The sequence below is a fragment of the Halichoerus grypus genome, chromosome 6, assembly GCF_964656455.1.
Source record: "Halichoerus grypus chromosome 6, mHalGry1.hap1.1, whole genome shotgun sequence".
Classification (NCBI taxonomy): domain Eukaryota; kingdom Metazoa; phylum Chordata; class Mammalia; order Carnivora; family Phocidae; genus Halichoerus; species Halichoerus grypus.
This window is the reverse complement of record NC_135717.1, coordinates 86,533,128-86,554,883: the sequence shown is the minus strand read 5'-3', so window position 1 is coordinate 86,554,883 and position 21,756 is coordinate 86,533,128. Positions and strand designations below refer to the sequence as shown.

Below are 21,756 nucleotides of genomic sequence, written 5' to 3'. Positions count from 1 at the left end.
GCTCATAGCAGCATTATTCATAGTAGTCAAAAAGAAATAACCTAAGTGTCTCCCAACTGATAGATGAATACACAAGATGTGGTATATATGAGCAATGGATTTCCTCTTTTGGTTAAAAGTTAACTTAGGAAATTTTTAAATTTTTTGGTGGTCAAATGATCCTTTATTGAAATGTTTTCCTTTGTAGTTCTTAACTAGCTGGGCATTCCACCGCACCACCGTTGACGTCATCTATGACGTCATGAGGGTGGCGGCCATCAACATTGCAGCCCACAGACTGGGATGTCCCCAGGATCTCTTTAATGGCTCCAGAGAGTTCTCTGGCTAAAGAACGGTGCCACATCTGTCGGGCAATGTTGACAATCTCATCAAAAGTGATATTTCCACTGTGCTTCATGTTTTTCTGCTTCTTTCTGTCCCTTGGCGGTTTCCTTGAGGGCTTTGATCATCAGGGCAGAGGCAAAGGTCTCACTTCAATCTGGGCCTGTCTGTTCTGAGTGGTCAGTTTCACCGTCATCCTCAGACCCTTCCAATCACCGGTTGCCTTGATGAGATCATCACCAAACTCTTTTGGAGACAGACCCAGCCGGCCGATCTTCGGGGCCAGGGCAGACGTGGCACCGACTTTGCCACCGGTGCACCTCAGGTCCACGACTTTGATCTCGTTGGGGTCGAACTTAGGTGGCGTGGCGGAGGCGGCTGGTGTCGGATGAACCCGGATTCGGGGCGGCCCAAGACAGCTGCACCTTCGCCTGCTCCAAGCCAAAACCCAAAAACTTACATTTTAATTTTAAAATTAATTTCTCTTGCTTTAGACTGAGAGAGAACATGAGATAATCTGCTCAATTTATGATGTCCCCAACTTCTGACAAAATATTAAATTATTATAAATATTTCAGGCATACAAAAAATGAAGGCATATCGTTTTGAAGCATGTATAATTTTGAACATATTGACTAAATCAAACATGTTTATTAAATTACTCAGCTCTCTATATTTATGTATTTATCCTGCCTGTCAAAGAGTCAAACATGTTGGGGCGCCTGGGTGGCTCAGTCCTTAAGCGTCTGCCTTCGGCTCAGGTCATGATTCCAGGTCCTGGGATCGAGCCCCGCATCGGGCTCCCTGCTCGGCAGGAAGCCTGCTTCTCCCTCTCCCACTCCCACTGCTTGTGTTCCCTCTCTTGCTGTGTCTCTCTGTCAAATAAATAAATAAAATCTTTAAAAAAAAAAAAAAGAGTCAAACATGTTAAAATTTCCCACTACAATTGTGTTTCTGGAATTTTCTTCATGCGTTTCTATTGTATTTTGCTCTGAACATAGTGTTTATGGATAAAATCACATGACTCATCATGGTGCAGCTTTATCGATAAAATGGTGGTCTGGGGCTTACTTACTGCTTTTGCCCTACATTATATTTTGTTCAGTATTACTTCTTGCTTTGTTTTTATATTCATTCCTCAGTATATCTTTGCCTATCTGCTTTCAACTTTTTTTTTTTTGTCATTTTGGCTCGAGTATGTTTTGTAAACGCATGACTGTATGTATCTACGTGTGCATGCATAAGTATGTATTTAACCAGTCTGAGAACTACTGTCTCTTGATAGGAGAATTTAAGAAGTTCAACCCATTTTCATTATTATAAATGTACCTGTTACTCTAGCACGTTATACATATGTTTTGTTTTTATTCATCATTGTTTTCTGAGTTACAACTGATAGACTATGTTTTGTTTTGCTTATAACTTCTTCAATAACTTTTGAAATTATCCAACCACATTTCTCAAATTTTCAATTGAATAAATCAAAGAATGAGTACATTTAACAGCATAAACATGAAACCATATGTGCATTGAAAAACATCACAAACTAAAGGATAACTAACTGGGAAAGTTAGTTGCAAACGGAGATTGGGCCCGCCAAAATGTAGTACCAGCCGTAGAGACACAGAAGAGAAACAGACAATGCACAAAATTAAAAAAATTAAAAGATATAAAAGTCATACAAAAATAATCAAAGTCAATCGTAATCAAAGCAGTTTTTGAAAAGCTGGAAGTATTCAAAAAGTTCTTTACCCTTTGACCTATCCATTTTTATTCGAGGGCTCAGTCCTAAGGATATAACTATAAACACAGACAAAAATTTATCTTCTAGGCTGCTTATCAGTGTTTTAAAGAACATTTTTTTTTTTTTAAATTGGACACAATCTGAATATTTGTCTATGCCAGTTAGCTTCTTGTAAGTTGCAAGGAGCAGATACATTCTCAGGTTGTCCTTTGTGTTGCAAGAACATATGCAAAGCAGAGAAAGAACAAAATAATCTCATCAGCCACAGAGCCAGGAACAGGACACGCAGACCTCAAAGAGCACTAAAAAGCTATTCTGATAACAAGCAGCTCTATTAATCTTGTTATCTTGTCCCTTAAAGAGTCGATGTCTGTTGCTTTCTAAGCAAGGCTCTCCTATTGGGATGACCGAATTTCTCTCTGTTGCTGCCTCTTCTGCTTCCAGTTCTCTTTCCCCTGGCATCTAACTCAGTTTCTAGGCTATTAGCTCTCTACAAGCCTCTCTATCTTGTTGGCCTTTGCTTACTCGTGCTGTGCAGTCTTCCGATAGGTTTCTCATTACTAAGTCTCTCTGATTCAGGATCTATGTGCAGCCAAATTAGTAAAAAGATTGACATTAAACACAGACCCAATCACGCTGCTTACAAAAGTGTTTACTCTGTAAGTATTAATGCTCTTGAAAGCGCCACACGGATTTCAGGCTACTGTCTTAAGGTCTTTTGTAATTTTATTTCAAGTTTTTCCTAAAGAAGAAAGCCATGGTAATTACAGAGCCCTCGGGAAATACAAAAAACATACAAGAGAATGAAATGACCCACAATCCCACAATCCAAAGATGGCAATTAATGACATTTTGGTGTTTTTCTTAAAGCCCTTTGACCTGCCTGAGGTAATTTCTTTTCCCCCTTTTTCTCCCTAATGTGAGGGGGGCGGATTCTGTTATTTAAATAACCAAAGATTAGAATATTTATGACCAAATATAAAAATGAACTAAATTATACATTTTTGATTATGTGCAACATGGGAGATCCAATATGACCAAAAATAGGGCATCAAACACTTTTAGTATCTTTCCACTTAAAATACAACTTCAGGCCTCCAGTCCTATTCGCTTGTTGCTTTTGCATAACGCTGAGCTGAACCTTACCTTGAAATTGCACATGAAAATGAAGTTTGCCTGGAGAATTCATGGTGTAAATGGGAAGACTAGGGACATGTTTGACCTATGTAAGGGCTCTCAAGGATGTTTAAACACTTGAACGGCATTCTTAAGTGTTTATATACTCATTAATTACTAGTTTTCAATGACTCTTCTTCTGCTCGTTAGTTTGTCAAGTAGAGCAAAGAATGGGGAGAGAGGAAAATAAGTTCACATTCTGAGGCATGCTTCATAATCCCAAACCAAAGCACGCTATCTAGTGTTTTCTTCACTTGGCTTAATGGTCCAAGTTGTGTCTAGAGTTACTAAATAAACATTTGTTGAGTGAAACCAAACCATTGAATCTTCGAAGTCCCATTCAAGATGAAGAGCATAACTCAAGATTTAACTCTCTCGTCCTCTCCTTTAGGAAGCGCTGTCTGGCGTCCAACCAAATTTTACATTCCTTGACCACATTTCTCCTAACAAGCATCAGTCTCTTATTCTGGCTTCTCTGTAAGTCTTTGTTAGTAGAGTCTAAGCTCCATTATTACTGTATTTTCAATTTATAGCATAATATTTAGCCCCCAACATTTTCTCAGTGGATGTTCGTTGGTTGAGTGGATACATCAACGTGCAGGCTACTGGTTACATTAGAATTTTTAGATTTCTAAAATTTGAGACCATATTCTTTTATTCTCCATTTCTTTTAGGGCTTGCTATTCTGCTTTTGTGAGGTGGTGATTACCCTAATGATTACGTGAAGTCATTATACTGGGTGAAGCAAGACACGAAGAGGATCTTACCAGGCAGCTAAAATAGTTCTCAAGGAAAACCATAGAGGTAGATCTGTATGTGTGGGCAAGCTATATCTAAATTTGGAAACTTTGTACAGGCACTAAGCAAAACCGCATTGTATCAACATTATCGGGTAGAAATCAATTCACGTTGTCACAATTAAGCTAATCTATTTTAATATATTCTGTAAGGCAGACTTATCCTTAATTAGAATACTTTTCAATCTTTTTCATCCTTTTCAAGTGGTACAGCTTTTATTAAGCCAAGAATATAAAATCTTTTTTTTTTTAAAGATTTTATTTATTTAATTGACAGAGAGAGACACAGAGAGAGCGGGAACACAAGCGGGGAAGTGGGAGAGGGAGAAGCAGGCTTCCCGCCGAGCAGGGAGCCCAATGCGGGGCTCCATCCCAGGACCCTGGGATCATGACCTGAGCCAAGGCAGACGCTTAACTGACTGAGCCACCCAGGCGCCCCAAGAATATAAATTCTTAACAAGGATCTAACATCTACTAAATATTTTTAAATTCTCTTTCCTTAAATTCTCAATACATTTTATACTTCTTATTTGGCACTTTTCACAGTGACCAGTCAGTGGCATAAAGGGTGTATGTGTTTGTGTCCTCACAAAAGAATGAACACTGAGATGGTAAGAACCACTTTCTCATTAATATGGTACCACCTTTATCCTATATTAATACATTTCTCATGAAAGAATCATGGTAATTTTAATCGAACCAAAATAATCTCATTTCTTTGCAGAGAATCACTGCATAATCATTCTAGAAAAGGCAATACTATAGGAATAAAAACCAGATGCCAGGGGTTGGTGGAGGGGAGCAGTGGTTGACTACAAAGAGGATTCATGGAGGAATTTTCAGGCTGATAGAACTGTTCTGTATGATACGGGGTGGATAATGAGTCTGAATTTGTCAAAATCCATAGAACCATACATCATAAAGAGTGAACTTCAATGTATACAATTTTTTAAAAGATCCACCAGAGGGGTGCCTGAGTGGCTCAGTCGGTTAAGCGTTTGCCTTCAGTTCGGGTCATGATCCTGGAGTCCTGGGATCGAGCCCCGCGTCAGGCTCCCTGCTCAATGGGGAATCTGCTTCTCCCTCTCCGTCTCCCCCCTGCTCGTGTTCTCTCTCTATATCAAATAAATAAACAAAATCTCTCAAATAAATAAATAAAATCTTAAAAAAAAATCCGCCAGAATGTTGGGGGATCCCAAGATGGTATGCAGACTTTGACAGATGGATCTAACTATATTACAAATGTATGATAGAACATCAGGAAGGGGTTGGGGGAGAAAGAGCTCATCTAAGTAACTTTGGAAACCACTGTTTGGACTTGGAATTATCAGGCTAAAGACAAAAGCTGCTATATGCAAACACTGTTCTCCAGTTAGTAAATTTGTTCCTCATGGGGTTATGAGTTAACAATTCTGAAACTGTTTTACATGTAAAGTGAGTAATAATGGACAAACAAGATGATGGATAATGGGGGCCAGGTTTTCCACTATCAGAGAGGGAAGTTATAGATAAGCAAAGGGAAGACAGTAGAAGAAACCCTATGGTACTAGATTAGAGTCCGGGACACGAATATAAACTCATATTTAATTTTAAATACATATATCTCATATATCTCCATATTTAAATTATGAACATATATAGCATACATCAGTATGAACTCGTATTTAACTTTAAATATATTAAATATTTGAATTAAATACATATTTTATAAATTAAAATTTAGAAATTAAGTTATATTTAAATATATTTAAAGTTAAATATGAGTTCATACTGATGTATGATATATATGATATATATATTCACACAGACGATATAGAAATAATAATAGTTACATGTATAAACATGGATTGATATATTTTACATATGTTATTTATATCTTATATATATTACATATTATAATAGATATAGAAATAATAGCTGTATCTCTATATATTATATATTATAAGAGATATAATAGATACAGAAATAATAGATATGTGTAGAAACACAAGTTAATATATTTTTCTTTTCTTTTTTTTTTTTAAAGATTTTATTTATTTATTTGACACAGAGAGAGAGAGAGAGACAGCTAGAGAGGGAACACAAGCAGGGGGAGTGGGAGAGGGAGAAGCAGGCTCCTGGCCGAGCAGGGAGCCCGATGCGGGGCTCGATCCCAGGACCCTGAGATCATGACCTGAGCCGAAGGCAGACACTTAACGACTGAGCCACCCAGGCGCCCCAAATTAATATATTTTTCATATATTATTTATAATACGTTATTTATGTATTTTTATGACGTCATAAGACGTCATAAGACGTCAACTTTATGTACTCATAACTATATGTATTTTATATATCTATATATTCTAGTTCTGTTCCAGAGAACTAGAAACAGTGACACCCAGTATAGGATTGCCAGAGAAAATGCAGGAAGCCCAATTAAATTTGAATTTCAGAAGAACTGAATATGCACACATACATAAATCTCTAACTGAGCAAAATATCTGTGGAAGGGTAATGCCAGGGAACTGGAACTGAGTGGCTGGGGACTGAGGGGAAGAAGGTTGCTTTTTGCTACACACCCTTTTACCTAATGCATATGTTTCCTACTCACGAAATAAACAATTCAAAAAGCAAAAGCTTATAGGTGCCTCAGTAAATAAAGATATTCTCTAAAAATTGGGGGGAAAATAACGTTTTAAACCTTCTCTGCGTTTTAGGGAAATCTTGTACGATTGTTCTGTAAGCCCCAGAACCCACTGTTCTCTCTGCATGAGTAGGTGTTTTCTGCCCTTCTGCAGACAGCTTGTGGTCTTGGGCAATGTAACCTTTCCTTCCCAGACCTTCTTCCTGGCATAGAGAAAGGGAGACAGGCAGAGGATCTGGACGGGAAGACAGCAGGAGGATGTGGTCCCGGGGATAATGGCCATTTAATCAAAGTCTCCCCTTGAGTTAAGAGAAGTGAGACTCTTATTCTCAGCTGTTGACACATGACAATCCCTTAATTAAACTCAGCCTGGCTACCTGTGCCAATCATCTCAGGCTAGAGACAAGGCAACATGCTTTACATGATGTAAAGGAAACTGTTTTTTAACGGAGGGAATAATTAGCCTGTGCAATTCACTGTCACAGAATCACATAGAGACAAGGTAGCTTATTATAATTTTAAAAAGATAAAGAAAAAGAAAAGGCAAGCTTTCAGCCCGACCCGGGTAAGAATGGCCTCCACAGTGACAGTGCAAGCCAGGGTGAAGCTTCCCAGGTCTCTAGAGGCATATGGTAATCGTCAGAAAGGAATGCTGAGGTCAAGTGGGATTTCTTCCCACTGAGCAAGCGCAAAAAACGGTAGACCAGCAACACTGCGGGGGGGGAAGTGGGAGGGGACTGTATGCCTCCTGCAGGGCCGGCTACACCAGAGTGGTGAGCCAGAGATATGAGGAGAGAAAGTAAATAGTGCAGCGAAACTTCTCTTTTGGTTCAGCCTTGCCACAACAAAAGGACCTGCCAAGGCTTGGCCAGCGGGCTGGGCTAAGAGAGCCGGCTTTCTCTGCTGTCCATGGAACTGACTGGGGCTGAAGTCCCTGAAAAGGGAGATGGAGTGTCACAGCCCGACTGTCCTACGCCCAGCTCAGCAGACATGGAGCATGGACCAAGCTTTCCTCCCCTTGTAGGGACCGCCGCCCTCCTCAGGAGAGACTTCTATGTAGAGGACAACGCCCTTAGTTTGATATGAAAGTTACAGGGCTGACGAGCAGAACTCTTGACGCCTTTACTCCAGTCTTGTTTCCTGAACTGCAGGAAGTCATGTAGAAAGACGTCAACTTTATCAAGCCTTGTGGGGAAAAATATAGGTATTCTTCTCCATGTTCATGTCCCTCTTCTTTGCTCTCGCTTTTTTTTTTTTTTTTAAAGATTTTATTTATTTATTTGACATGGAGAGAGAGAGAGGGAGAGAGCAAGCACAAGCAAGGGAACGGCAGGCAGGGGAGAAGCAGGCTCCCCGCTGAGCAGGGAGCCCCATGTGGGGCTCGATCCCAGGATGCTGGGATCATGACCCGAGCCGAAGGCAGACACTTCACCGACTGAGCCACCCAGGCATCCCTCTTCTTTGCTCTCTTACGTGAAGGGAAAACTTCCTCACCAAGTGCTCAGATCTCACTTCCTCAACAGGTGCTCAGATCTCACCGCCTTGGTAAGGATCGGCTGGAACTCGGCATCCTGCACTGTGTGTGGGCAAGAAGAAAAACACTTAAAGACCCCTCACCTCATGTAGCTCAGAGAATGCAGTGCCTGCACCATCCCTTTAAAACAACGCCAACACCACCAACTAAACCAGGTCTTTGATATTGCGATGAGCTTCAGCCACAGATACCTTTTCCTTCTCTGGTTTGTGTTGCGGAGAATGGAGGGTTGCCCCTTAGCAATTGTATTGCTTTCCTCGTGTTGCTATTTGTCAATGCTTTTATACGATTTCATTTCTCCTGTGCGGCTGGCTGGCGAGGTTAGCACTGCGCTATTGGTAACAAGCCACCGCGTCTGCCCTGTGCAGCCCCAGATTCTTCTTTGCTGAGGGAAAAGGAATAATAATTGTGAAAAGGGGTACGACAAAGAGAACAGCCCCAACATGGGGGGGGGGGAGGGAATGTTCCATAGCTTCATGATGACTCACCTGTGAGGTCTCTACCTTCTGTGTTAGGGCTTAAGTAATCAATCGTCTCCTCCACCTCAGTGGATTGGAAAGAAGGCTTGAAATCAAGAGGCTTTGGTTGGAATTCTGACTTTGGCACTTGTATTCTTAGTACAAATTACTTAATATCTCTAAAATTTCATGTCATCATTTATAAAATGTCATTAAAAATGGCTCTTGACAGGGGCACCTGGGTGGCTCCGTAGGTTAGGCGTCTGCCTTCCCCTCAGGTCATGATCCTGGGGTCCAGACTACCTGCTCAGCGGGTAGTCTGCTTCTCCCTCTCCCTTTGCCCCCTCCCCACCCCTGTTTGTGCGCTCTTGTGCTATCTCTCTCTCTCTCTCTCAAATAAATAAAATGGCTATCAACAAAGATGTTGTGAGGAAGAAATAAAGGACTTAAAATTCCTGCCAAGATCATTTTCTCATTAAGTGCTTGTTGAGCCTGAATGAATTGCTCCTGAATCTTAGCATTATCCTTTTTCAAGTATCTAGATTTGTTCTTGTCAAAGACAGTTTCTGACTGTTACAGGTTTGCAGTGGAAGGGAATACCCCACAGAGATGCCGAAGTAAGTTTACAAAGGGTTTTGAAATATTCAGCAGGACAGGTCAGTGGTAGAAGAAAAGGATTATTCGGGGAGGAGCTGGTATGTCACTCCTTATGTGTGTGACTTGTAAACGCTTAGTAAGGAATCAGTTACACTATGGCATTTGATACTTCTATGTTCAACAAGTGTTAGTGGACTTAATTTATTAGCATACAAAAAGGACACAAAGCCAATCGTTTTTCTATCTGCTTATAGCTTGATAGTTTTTAAATTCTTATGCGAAAAAATAAATTCTTATCCATTTTAAGAAATCTCATAGAAATTTTATTTTCAAATTCTAAAAAAATGATTCCTCTCCAACACCCTTGAATACCTTTGACAGACTAGATTAACATCCCCTTTCTCTCGAAACAATATTCATTTGAACATATTTGGCTAAAAACATGTGGAATTCCTAAGTAAGTTTCCCTTCAGATAATACAGAAAATCATAGAGTTTGCAAACTCTATGTTAAAGACTCTTAGGATTTAGTAAAGAGGAGAATAAAAAATGTGTATAACTTTCACTTTGGCCTAACTTCCTGTGATCCCTAGTTTCCTGGCCCAGATGTTAAAGACACAAAAATACCATTGTCTATGGGGCACAACTTCTCAAGTTGTTTCTGCCCTATTGATTGCATCAAGCACAGGATCATCTTCCCCAACCCATGCTTTCTGGGCTTCCCGCTGCAGCAAGGCCTGTCCTTGCAATGCCCAAAGCCGCACATGGGCTCCATCTAGTGTTCACTACTCAAATAATCCAAGACTCAGAATGTTTTTGAGGTGGGTTATATGACATTTGATCCAACCTTTGTTTTGACCTATGGGGAAATCTAGACCTAAGGAAGTGAAGCAAAGCGTGCTTGGCACATAGCTGGGTAGTGGTAGAACTGAAGCTACACCTCCAAGCCCCCTGTCTCAGCTACATTCACTGTATTCCCACTCCCACCTGTCCTCCTCCTCTGATTTTACCCAGGTACGCACTGTACAATGCAGTTTGACAACGTGTTACTCTCCAGGAATGTAAACATCTCGACATTCAATTCTAATGTAAAAATAAGCAGGACACATAAAAAATAACTTTTGAAATGATTATAGATATAGCAATAGAAAAAGTTATATACTCTCACTGGATGTATGTAAAGGTTAGTATGCTTTTTTTTTTTTTAATTTTTAAATTTTTTTTAGAGAGGGGGTGTGGTGAGGGACAGGGGGAAAGAATCCCAAGCAGGCTCCACACCCAGTGTGGAGCTAGATGCAGAGCTCGATCTCATGAGCCCGAGTTCATGACCTGAGCCAAAATCAAGGGTTGGATACTTAACCAACGGAGCCACCCAGATGCCTCAGGTTAGTATGGTTTAAAATTCAACAGTAAGCTTTGTTGAATTAATGAAAGGCACAGCAGACTTTGGTGTAGGAAGAGTCAGTGGAGGAGATGGAAACCCATTATCTTCTCAAATATGAAGGAGTAGATAAGAGGTAGGAAGTTCCTAGGATGGGACGTTTCAGGAATATGGAATATGGAAATAACAAAAAAGCATTCATATGATAAAGAGGGTGGTTGGAGCCCCTAGGCAGATATCAGGAATTTTTAAAATATTTTTTTCTATTATCTTACTTATTGATAGATTGTTAAAGGGACTGTATAAGTTTTGACATATATTTACACCAAGAAAGCCATTGCCATGGTGGAGATAATGAATATATCCATCACGCCCCAAAGTTTCCTGGTGCTCTTGGTAATCCTAACTCTTCCCTCTGGCCCCTCCCTGCTCAGTCAGTGATCTGCTTCCTGTCACTATAGATGAGTTTGCATTTTCTAGAATATTAATACATTTAGAAGTTATATTTTAAAACAACTTCAAACTCAGAAAAATTGTAAGAATAGCATAAGAACCTCTATACATCCTTCATCAATTGTTAACATTTCCCACGTTTGTCTTATCGTTCTATCTGTATACTTATGCATATTATTGTTACCATTTTTTTTTCTGAACCAGTTGAGAGCAGGGCAGACATGATGCGCCATTACCTTTTATTACTTATAAACAAGGACACTTATATAACCAGAGTGAAACCATCAAGATCAGGAAATGAATATTGCTGTAATATTGCCCTCTGCCAATACACCCATGGACCCCTTTCAAATTTCAAAAGGCATTTCAGTAATGCTCTTTATAATTTCAGAACCCAACCCAGGATCATGTGTTATATTTAATCATTATGTCTTTTTTACTCTCCCTCAATCTGGAACATTTCCTCATTCTTTCCTGGCTTTTCACAACTTTGACTTTTTTTTTTTTTTAAAGACAACAGGCTAATTACTCTGTAGCATGCCCCTCACTTTGGGTTTGTCTGATGTTTTCTCATTATTAGATTCCAGTAATGCAGTGTTGGCAGGAATTTCATGGAAGGGATGCTGTGTTTTCTCAGTTTATCAGAATAACTTAATGTGGGTTTATCTTGTTACTGATAATGTTATATTTTATCATTTGATGATGATGGTGTTGACTAAGTTTGTCCACTTTAGTTAATTAGTAAGTATTTTGTACTCATTACTTAATAAGCAGGTAAATATTTTGGGGAGCTCTTTTGAGACTATGTCCATATCTTCATTAAATGTTCACATGCTGGTTTTAGCATCTAAGGATTCTATCTAAATTAGTTATTACTGTGATGGTTGCCAAGTAATGATTTTCTAATTCCATCATCCCTTCTATATTTATTAATTGGCCTTCTACCATAAAGTAGAGCTTTCTCTTTTCCCTCACATTTATTAGTATTATTTATATCCATATGAACTCATGAATTTTGATTTTTTCAGTGGATTATAATCAGTTAGTGTCATTATTAATTTTGATGCTCAGACCGTCCCAGAGTTGGCCAGAGGGAGCCCCGTTATGCTGGATCCTGTGCCCTTGAAGCATGTCCTCCTACTTCTCTGAGTGCTTCTTTACTTCCTGGCACATAATTTCCAGACTCATCTTGTTCTTTTCCTGTCTTAGCCTTGGAACCAGACATTTCTCCAAGAAGCCAGAAACTGAGATTTGGGTGCCAGGATGCTCATGGCAACCGGGGTGCTATTGCTTCTCAACCCTTCTAAATGTGCACGAGTAGGACATACAACACATCTATACGCGGATATCTATTTCTATATAATCTCTCTCTCTTTTTTTATTTTTTAATTTTTTTAGAAAGAGAGAGTGTGAGTGGGGAGAGGGGAGTGGGGAGGGGAGGGGAGGAAGGAGAGGAAGAAACATAAGCAGGCTCCACATCCAGCATGGAGCCCGACTCGGGGCTCAATCTCATGGCCCTGCGATTGTGACCTGAGCCGAAATCAAGACTCAGATGCTTAACTGACTGAGCCACCCAGGCGCCCCAACATCTCTCTCTGTCCCCCCATCTACCTCACCACTGCATTATCTATCTTAAAAAACCATGACTGCAAACCAATACCTCCAATTCCAGTCCAATCCCACAGTTTCTCCTTTCCACGCACGTTATGCCTTTCTCCAGCAGTGAGAAACTGCTCTGGACTGTCCTCTGCCTATTTACTCACTTGCTTATTAATCCTCTTGCATGAAACCAATCTCCCAGCTGTGCCGGTCCTGCTCTGCAACCCAACTCTGAAAAAGGGAAGGTAAAACAGGAAATGATTTCTCTCTTCTCCTTCCCCATTCTCTACATGCACAGTATTTAATTTTCTCTTTTAAATATTGCCCCAATCCATTCTCTCCCCTCGGCTCTACCCCCACCGCCTGAGTTCAAGCCTTTGACAGGTCCTGCTTCTCCTGGTCTTGCCTCCCAAAGCAGCCCAGACGATCTTTCGGAACACAATGTGACCCATTATTCCTCTCCTTTAAACTCTCCAACGACTCCCCATTGCCCACGGAGTTAAGTGAAACTCTCCTAACCTGCCGTGACCCAGCCCCGGTCTGCACCTCCTTTGTCATCTCGGCCTCTCCCTCCCTTGTACCTTCAGTAGAAATAAATTTGTGCAGTTGTCTGCATATATCACGCTCCGTCACTGCCATTTCTGCGTCAGGCTCCTGTGATTCAGCAACTCCTGCTCCTGGACCTGCCTTTACAAACCCTGCTTAGGTGTTTCTGCCCCCAAGAAGCTTCTCTTGACACCCTTTCTCAACAGTTAATTGCTCCTTTCTGCTAGTCCTATTCCTTGTATACACATTTATGACTGCCCGTGTCCCTCTCCACTATGTGTTTGCTTACATGGCTGTCTCAGTCCAGGGGGCAGGAAGAAACTCATGTGCCATTGTAGTTCTAGGATCTAGCCTAGTTTCTGCCGTGAGCTAGATACTTAATAGATGACATGGCAAAGGAGAATTTAGGGGTATGGCACTTTCTTGGCTTGCCGGATGCATGACTCCAACCTCTGCCTCTGTTGTTACAGGTCCTCCTCCTGTGTGTCCGTGTCTCTCTCCTTGGAAAGACACCAGTCATATTGGATTTAAGGCCCACCCTAATCCAGTGTGACCTCATCTTAACTTGATTATCTGTCAGGACCCCATTTCCAAATTAAGTCAGTCACAGGTTCTAGGGGGACATGAAGTCTGGGAGGACACTATTCACCCCAGTACACGTAGCTTTCACTGGGGGCAGTGGGGAGCACCCCCTCATTCAGGACACATGTCACATGTCAGGCCTACCCTGGTCATGGAGAACGTCACCGCCTTCGCCGTTATTCCCTAGCTTCTCACCCAGAAAGGAACACTTGGAGAAACAGTTGTTGAGAATCCCTTGTAAAGGACATCACACTAGCATAAACTACTAAAAGAAGTTTCCTTCAAAGGAGCCTGTAGAGATCTGGCAATGAATGTTTCAGGAGCAGCGCCAGTAAGATGGGGATTAGAGCACGGCTATAGACAATGTAGCAACCGTGAGCCCAGAGGAGACGCTCTTTAGGCAACTGGATAAAGTAATATTCTTAAAGAATTTGCTCAGAGACCAGGATTGAACACAGTTGTTACTTACTCCACCCGCCAGCCTGCCCCTGAGATCTGAAGTCATAGGAAACATAATGAACTGAAATCAGCAGGGACTCTCCCTCGGCCCCGCACGCAGTCCCGTGACCAAGAGATTGGCCCGGCTGAATCCTCTCAGGGTGTTTTTGTCTCCTGTGGGCACTTTTACCCCTAAATCCCAGATCATGGCTTCTAGTATCTAGGCTGCCGAGATCTGTTACTGACTAGCAGAAGGCTGTAAAGGACAATGCGGGGGGTGAGGGGTGGGGTGGTTGGCGGTCAGGGTTTACCGAATTCTGCTGCTCGGCCTGTACCCACCCCTCAAAGCTCTACCCACCACCCCCCAACCTGGCATCTGCCCAGGAGCATACTGTCCCCTGCCGCTTACTGCGGCCACGAATCCAGGAAATGGGGGTGGTGGGTGAGAATGTGGAAAGTGATGCTGCAGGGGTCAAACGTAGAGAACCCTCTAAACCATTTGAGAAGCTGCATTCCCAAGGCATTTGCCAAATGGATTTCAGCAGGAGCAGTAACAGTAACAGCAGCTGTGGCTCCCCCCAAAAATCCAAAGCAGTGTTAGTCTGTGCAATGTTAACGCCATTGTCCCATGAATACTTTTCCAAAGAAGGCTGGAGGCAGGTGGCTCCCCGCCAAGGGCACCGAGCTGCAGGGAAAGGAAGAGTAGGAAGCTGTGCATTGTATGCTGCTTGCTGATCAAGAGTCATGCTGTTTCCTGTGCTAAGGGAGCTGTGTGGTCTCCGTGGGGCACTGGGAAGCCTTGGGTGGGACCGCTTAATCTTAGGTCTTGCTCATCATTGACTTAATGCTAGCTTTATTCATTTCATTATACGTTTATTGTGTTTTTACTGTGTTCTGGATCCTGTGCTTAATCATAGAGGGCTCACAGAGAGCAGTTAGGCTGCCTTTGTCCTGAAAACGCTCACAGCCCGCCACGTGGTTGGGATCAAGGCGGGCTGAGCACCCACTAGACACATGGCGCAGGCACGTGGGAAACAGAGAAGCAGAGAAACAAAGTTCGTTTTGTTTTAAAAAATGGTATGCTTCCCTACCAAAGCATACAGTCTTCTTTTTTTTTTAAAGATTTTATTTATTTATTCAACAGAGAGAGACACAGCGAGAGAGGGAACACAAGCAGGGGGAGTGGGAGAGGGAGAAGCAGGCTTCCCAAGGAGCAGGGAGCCCGATGAGGGTCTCGATCCCAGGACCCTGGGATCATGACCTGAGCCGAAGGCAGATGCTTAACAACTGAGCCACCCAGGCGCCCCGCATACAGTCTTTTAATTGTAGAAAGTACAAATGTTATTGTTTAATATTTAGGACGAATTGTTGAATTTGTAGGTTTTAAACTGGTCCGGTAATGGGTGTGAAAAATCTGTACATAATTAACTCTAATACAAGACAGAATGTGATCAATACCATAAGGGAGTGCCAAAGTGCCGAAGTATTGAGAGACAGAGGGACCCCAAAAAGCCTTAATGGAGGAGGTGCTGACTGAAGTGGCCTTTGATGGACAGGTAGAAGGGGTTGGAGCATGTGGTCTCTGAATTCATTCAGACTCTTTCCCACTGATTTGCTGTGTATTGGCAGGCGGAATGGGGCGGATGCTCCAGGCAAAGGGACTATTTGGGGAGCAGAGAGGCACGCTGCGGGAACCGAGTTTTCCTTTATGCTTGGATAAGGCACACAGCAGGTCAAGGATCTCAGAGTCCAGGCTGGTCTAGTTCGGTTGCAGCAGGACGGGTTCTTTTGGACCTCCTTTCCTCTTTTCAGTCTCAGGCCTTGTTTCCAACAGGAAAGTCTGGAGAGACTGCTTTCCTCTCCAAAGGGCAAGGTGAAGGCTGGCGTGGTCCACCTGTACCTGGCCCTGGTAAAGTAGAGAGAAACCCCTGTACGGCTTTCTTGTTTGATGTGCTGAGCACTCAGCTCCACTGTCAGTGTTCCTAGACGGCTCTGTGTACTTAGAGCTGACCTTTAGAGGGTGACATTTGAGCATGCGGAGCCGAGCTTCCTGTGCAAAGTACAACAAGTTCGTGACGGTGTCCAGAGCTGCAGACATTCCTATTTGTCTGTGAGCTGCATGACTAATGTGGTTGGCCTCATTAAGAATGAAGTGGGCACATGAGAACGTTTTCAAGGGCATCAACTGGTGCTGTGTGGACAGAGGAGAGCCACCTGTGAAAATTTCCCAAAGCTTCTTCCTGGTGCATGGTAGACTCTGGTTCAAAGTGTGCTCTTGTCTGGGGCGCCTGGCTGGCTCCCTCGCAAGAGCTTGTGACTCTCTCTCTTTTTTTTTTTTTTAAGATTTTATTTATTTGTTTGACAGAGAGAGAGATAGCGAGAGAAGGAACACAAGCAGGGGCAGTGGGAGAGGGAGAAGCAAGCTTCCTGCTGAGCAGGGAGCCCGATGCGGGGCTTGATCCCAGGACCCCAGGATCATGACCTGAGCCAAAGGCAATTGCTTAACGACTGAGCCACCCAGGCGCCCCGAGCTTGTGACTCTTGATCTCAGAGTCATGAGTTCAAGCCCTGCATTGGGTCTAGAGATTACTTATATAAAGACAACTTAAAAAAAAATAAAAACAAAAAACAAAGGATGCCCTTGTCCTCAGCATTTTATGCATCGTGGTGCAGATCCACACCCCTGGGCCCAGCTCCCGATATGGTGCTGCTCTCCTCTCTTCTGGAGAATCCCTGTCTTTCCCTTTGTGCCTTTAAGTGTTACTGAAACTCTCATGTGCATTTTATTCACAAGGGTATGATGGCTTCTTCCCATCCAAATTAATTTCCTCCTTGATCTCATTCCTTCTGCCCTATTTTCGTTAAGGGTGAAAGCCAATATCATCTACATAAGGAAATTTCTATTTACTTGAAGGGTTCAGTTCTTTTTTTTTTTTTTTTAAGATTTTATTTATTTATTTGTCAGAGAGAGAGAGAGAGTGAGCCCAAGCAGGGGGACAGTCAGGCAGAGGGAGAAGCAGGCTCCCCGCTGAGCAAGGAGCCAGATGCAGGACATGATCCCAGGACCCTGGGATCATGTCCTGAGCTGAAGGCAGATGTTAACCAACAGAGCCGCCCCTTGAAGAGTTCAGTTCTAGGAGTCATGTGCCCCAGTGACAGACATTCTGGGTAGTCACAGAAAAAGAGGGAGGTATGCATAAGCATACCATAACAAACTCAACAGAGCAGTTTAAAGATGAAGATGGTTCGTGTTACTTTTTAAGGAGTTCAAAGATAAAACATTTGCAAATTTAAAACATACTTACACATGTATTCCTCTTGGGGACTTGCAAACAGAGTTTTGCAAAATAACTCTGGCTGCCAGTTAAGACTGGAAGAAAAGTGTTAGATGTTAAAAACTGTTAACTGTTCATGGACCAACATAAATTGAGTCATGGGGTGGGGGGTGTTTTTACATTTGCATTTACATGATACTGCTTATCTCCACTCCTCCTTTGAATATGCACATTGACTTTGGATTTCTGTAAGATTTTCCAGCACATTGTATGTGAATGCAAAGATGAGGGAAGAGAAGCTGATTTGGTGGTAAGAAGCTAACTGTGTGACCATGGCCATTTATTTGACCTCTTCCAATACTTCTTTCCTTACTTTTAAAATGAGGAGATTGGACTAAGCATCTTTCCATCTTTAGCAATCCGAGATTAACAGGAGAGAACACTATATAGAAGAGTAAATATAGTAGACTTTTGAACAACATGGGTTTGCACTGCGCGGATCCATTTACATGTGGATATTTTTTCTAGCATTACAATACCGTACTGTAAATGTATTTTCCCTTCCTTATGATTTTCTTAGTAGCATTTTCTTTTCCGTAGCTTACTTTATTGTAAGAATACCGTATATAATACGTGTAACATACAAAATATGTGTTCATCGACTGTTTATGTTATCGTAAGGCTTCCCATCAACAACAGTCTGTTAGCAGTTAAGTTTTCAGGGTGTCCAAAGCTATTTGCAGATTTTCAACTGCACCGGGGTTTGGCGCCCCTAAGGCCCATGTTGTTCAAGAGTCAACTGTCGTGTCTTAGGAACCAGTACTGGCTTTGATCCTCACAGCTGTGTGATCTGAATGAGATCATTTCTTTTCCCCGGACCTCACTTCATCTGTAAAATTATAAGATTATCCTCTATAGTCTTTATTCCCCTCAGCTGTAATGTTTTGTGATTTTCCTCAGTTAGGGTAGAAGTCTTATCCTTCCCTTTTTGCATTCTACTCCCGCTTTGCCGGGAGAGGAGAGGGAGCTGGGAGAGGCCTGCTACTAATCATTAATTTTCCCTCCGTCCCTCTCTATTTTGTCCTCTCTCTCTTCCCCCTCCTCCGCTTCTCCTTCCCTCCCTCCCCTACTGTTCTTCCAGAAAACTGGGAAAGTCTCCACATAACTGACTTTGCAGGCCTAGCTTTCCACAGTGAATTCTGAGACCTGGGTGTGGGCGGGAAGAAGAGTAGAAATCCTTAGGTCTTCGCTTTGTTTTTAAGACAGTTTCATAAGCCCTGTGACTTGTAGGTGACGAGGCTTTCTGGGCTGTCAACACTTTGAGCCTTGCATTGCTTAGGAATACATTTGGCTGAAAGTGATACAGAAAACCTAAGTAGCAGTGGCTTTAAAAACCAGAGGCTTATTTCTTCCTCAGGCAATAGTCCAAGGTTTGCAGTCGACGGCTGGCTTGGCAGCCATGAGCCATGAGGTCCTCAGGATCCCAGGCTCCTTTGGCCCCCCATCCCACCATCCCTGGGATGTAGCTCTTGACCTTTTGATCCAGGCCAGGTAATTCAGAGGGGAAGTGAAGAAGAGGCCTGGAAACTGCCACCCTGCACTTATGCTCACACCCCAATGGGCAGATGACAGCCACATGACCACACCCAGCTGCAAGGGAGGCTGGGAAGTGAAGCCTCCTTTCTGGGTGGCCAGGTGGCCAGGTATCCAGGCAAAAATTGAGGACTCCTGGGGGTGCCTGGGTGGTGCAGTCAGTTGAGTGTGGGACTCTTGGTTTCAGGTCAGGTTGTGATCTAAGGGTCCTGAGATCAAGCCCCACATCGGGCTCCCCGCTCAGAATCTGCTTGAGTTTCTCTCTCTTCCTCTCCCTCTGCCCCTCCCCCCATGCTTGTGCTCTCTTTCTTTCTCTCAAATAAATAAGTAAATCTTAAAAAAACTGAGGACTCCTGTCACCTGGGGAGAAAGGGAAAATGGGTATTAGGGTCAACTAGCCATCTCTGCTCCTACATCCCTTTGGCTAGCAAGTCCCGGATATATTCCCTCAATAGTTAGAGGGGAGGAGGCGTGAGTCCTGGGATTTCTAATATCCAGCATGCTTTTATTTCTCTTCATTCTTTCTTGTCCTAAAAGACTCTTGGCCACTCCTTCTCGGCAGTGCCATGTCCCAAGAGCTCTGAGCCATTCATGTATTTACTTATCTACACACGTTCGTGGAGTGCCTGCTCTGTGATGGGCGCTGTATTAGGCGAGGGGACCGGAAGGATAGACAAGGTCCTTCCCCGGAGGAGTCTGCAGTCCAGCAGGCAGAAGCGGACATGTAGACCAGTTGCCCTTAATTGGTATAGAAGCACTGATAGATGCTTGAACTAGGTATAGTGGCATAGAAAATACAGGTATAAAAAAGAAGTAGGGGCGCCTGGGTGGCTCAGTCGGTTGAGCGGCTGCCTTTGACTTGGGTCATGATCCTGGGGTCCTGGGATTGAGCCCCATGTCTGGCTCCCTGCTCAGTGGGGAGCCTGCTTCTCCCTCTCCCTCTGCCTGCCACTCTGCCTACTTGTGCTCTCTATCTCTCTGTCAAATAAATAAATAAAATCTTTAAAAAAAAAAAGAAGTAGTTAATTATAACTTCAAAAACAGTTATGAAGGAAATGCTTCGTAAAGGAAGCCTCCATTAAACTGAGTGTTTAAAGTTAAATTCCAAATAAATAAATAAATAAATAAAGTTAAATTCCTTGGATGACGGGGAACAGGGCATCCCTATCTTTTTTCTCCCTTTTTTACTTCCTCTCCCGTGACTAAGATGTTTTGCTTATAACCACCTGTATGGAAATAGAACAACTTGGCTGCTGTCCTATTAAAAATACAGTATCGTTGGCCAAGTTCAAGGTACCAACTTGCATATTCGTACACATAGCAATTACTGTAACCTTGCCTCTTAAGAAAACTAGACCAAATAATTACCAAAGCCGATCAACTACAGAAATATCCAAACCTTAATTCTAGGTAAAGCTTACAGAATATGCCACAATGTAAACTCTGGTGGTGGTGGTGGTTGGGGGTGTCTACAGAATAGGTAAAGCAATCACTTTTACATGGAGAAATCACTGGCTTCTATACATAAGCAGTTGTAAGCAAGATAATGGAATATGGCTTCACATTTACTGAATTGTTGAGCCATTGTCTGCTCAACTACTAACAATCAGTTTAAAGCGTTTTTTGTTCCTAATTATGAAAAGGGGAGTGAAAGCTGAAACAGAGACATTGATGAGCAATAAAACTTGATGTTTAAGAGACTATAATTTATCACCCACAGTGTGAAATTTTGGAAGATTAAAAATATGTTGTTCATTTCACCACAAAAATTTAAGACTGCTTAAATTCTTTCAGTTAAACCAGCCAAGTTGAACTTTCAAGTTCTTACAAATTCTTCCCCATGAATTTTTGTTGATTGACCAAGTCAGCAAGAGCATTCTCCGTTTTTTTCCTGAAGTTTTAAAATAGCATTTTTCTATATATAAAACTTACCTTAGGCTTCCTTATGTATTATTTCTACTTTACAATTTTAAACTCCTTGGAGAATTTTTTTCAAGTATAAAATTCAATTTTATAAACATATATTCATTACCTAATAAAGCAAGAGAAACTATATAAAGCAGAGGTCTACAAATTTTTTCAATAAAGGGCCAGAGAGGCAATATTTGAGAATTTGCAGGCCCCATACAATCTGTTACAGATTCATCTTTGTTTATGTCTTTTTTTTAAACAACTTTTAAAAATGTAAAAACCATTCTTAGCTTGTGGACCATACGAAAGTAGGCCTCATTTGACCTGTGGGCCTTTTTGCCTCCCTCTGAAAAGCCTTGATTTGAAAAATTTTATATACCTACAGGGGTGTCTGGCTGGCCCAGTCAGTGGAACTTGTGACTCTTGATCTCAGGGTTGTAGGTTCGAGCCCCTCCCCCACCGTTGGGTGTGGAGATTACTTTAAAAAAAAATATATATATATATATATTTAAAGATATTTATTTATTTGAGAGAGAGAGAGAAAGGGAGAGAGAGACAAGTGGGGTGGGGAGGGGCAGAGGGAGAAGCAGAGGCTGAGCAGGGAGCCTGACCTGGACTTGATCCCAGGACTCTGGGATCATGACCTGAACCAAAAACAGATGCTTAACTGACTGAGCCACCCAGGCACCCCTAAAAAAATAAGATCTTTTTTTAAAAAAATAGAAA

The 21,756-nt window shown here is 42.2% G+C and overlaps 1 pseudogene; it reads right to left on the bottom strand.

The window, feature by feature from the left end:
- Positions 1-188: 188 nt before the first annotated feature.
- On the bottom strand, positions 189-13,243 carry LOC118525454 (large ribosomal subunit protein uL11 pseudogene; annotated as a pseudogene).
- Between the last annotated feature and the right edge of the window lie 8,513 nt (positions 13,244-21,756).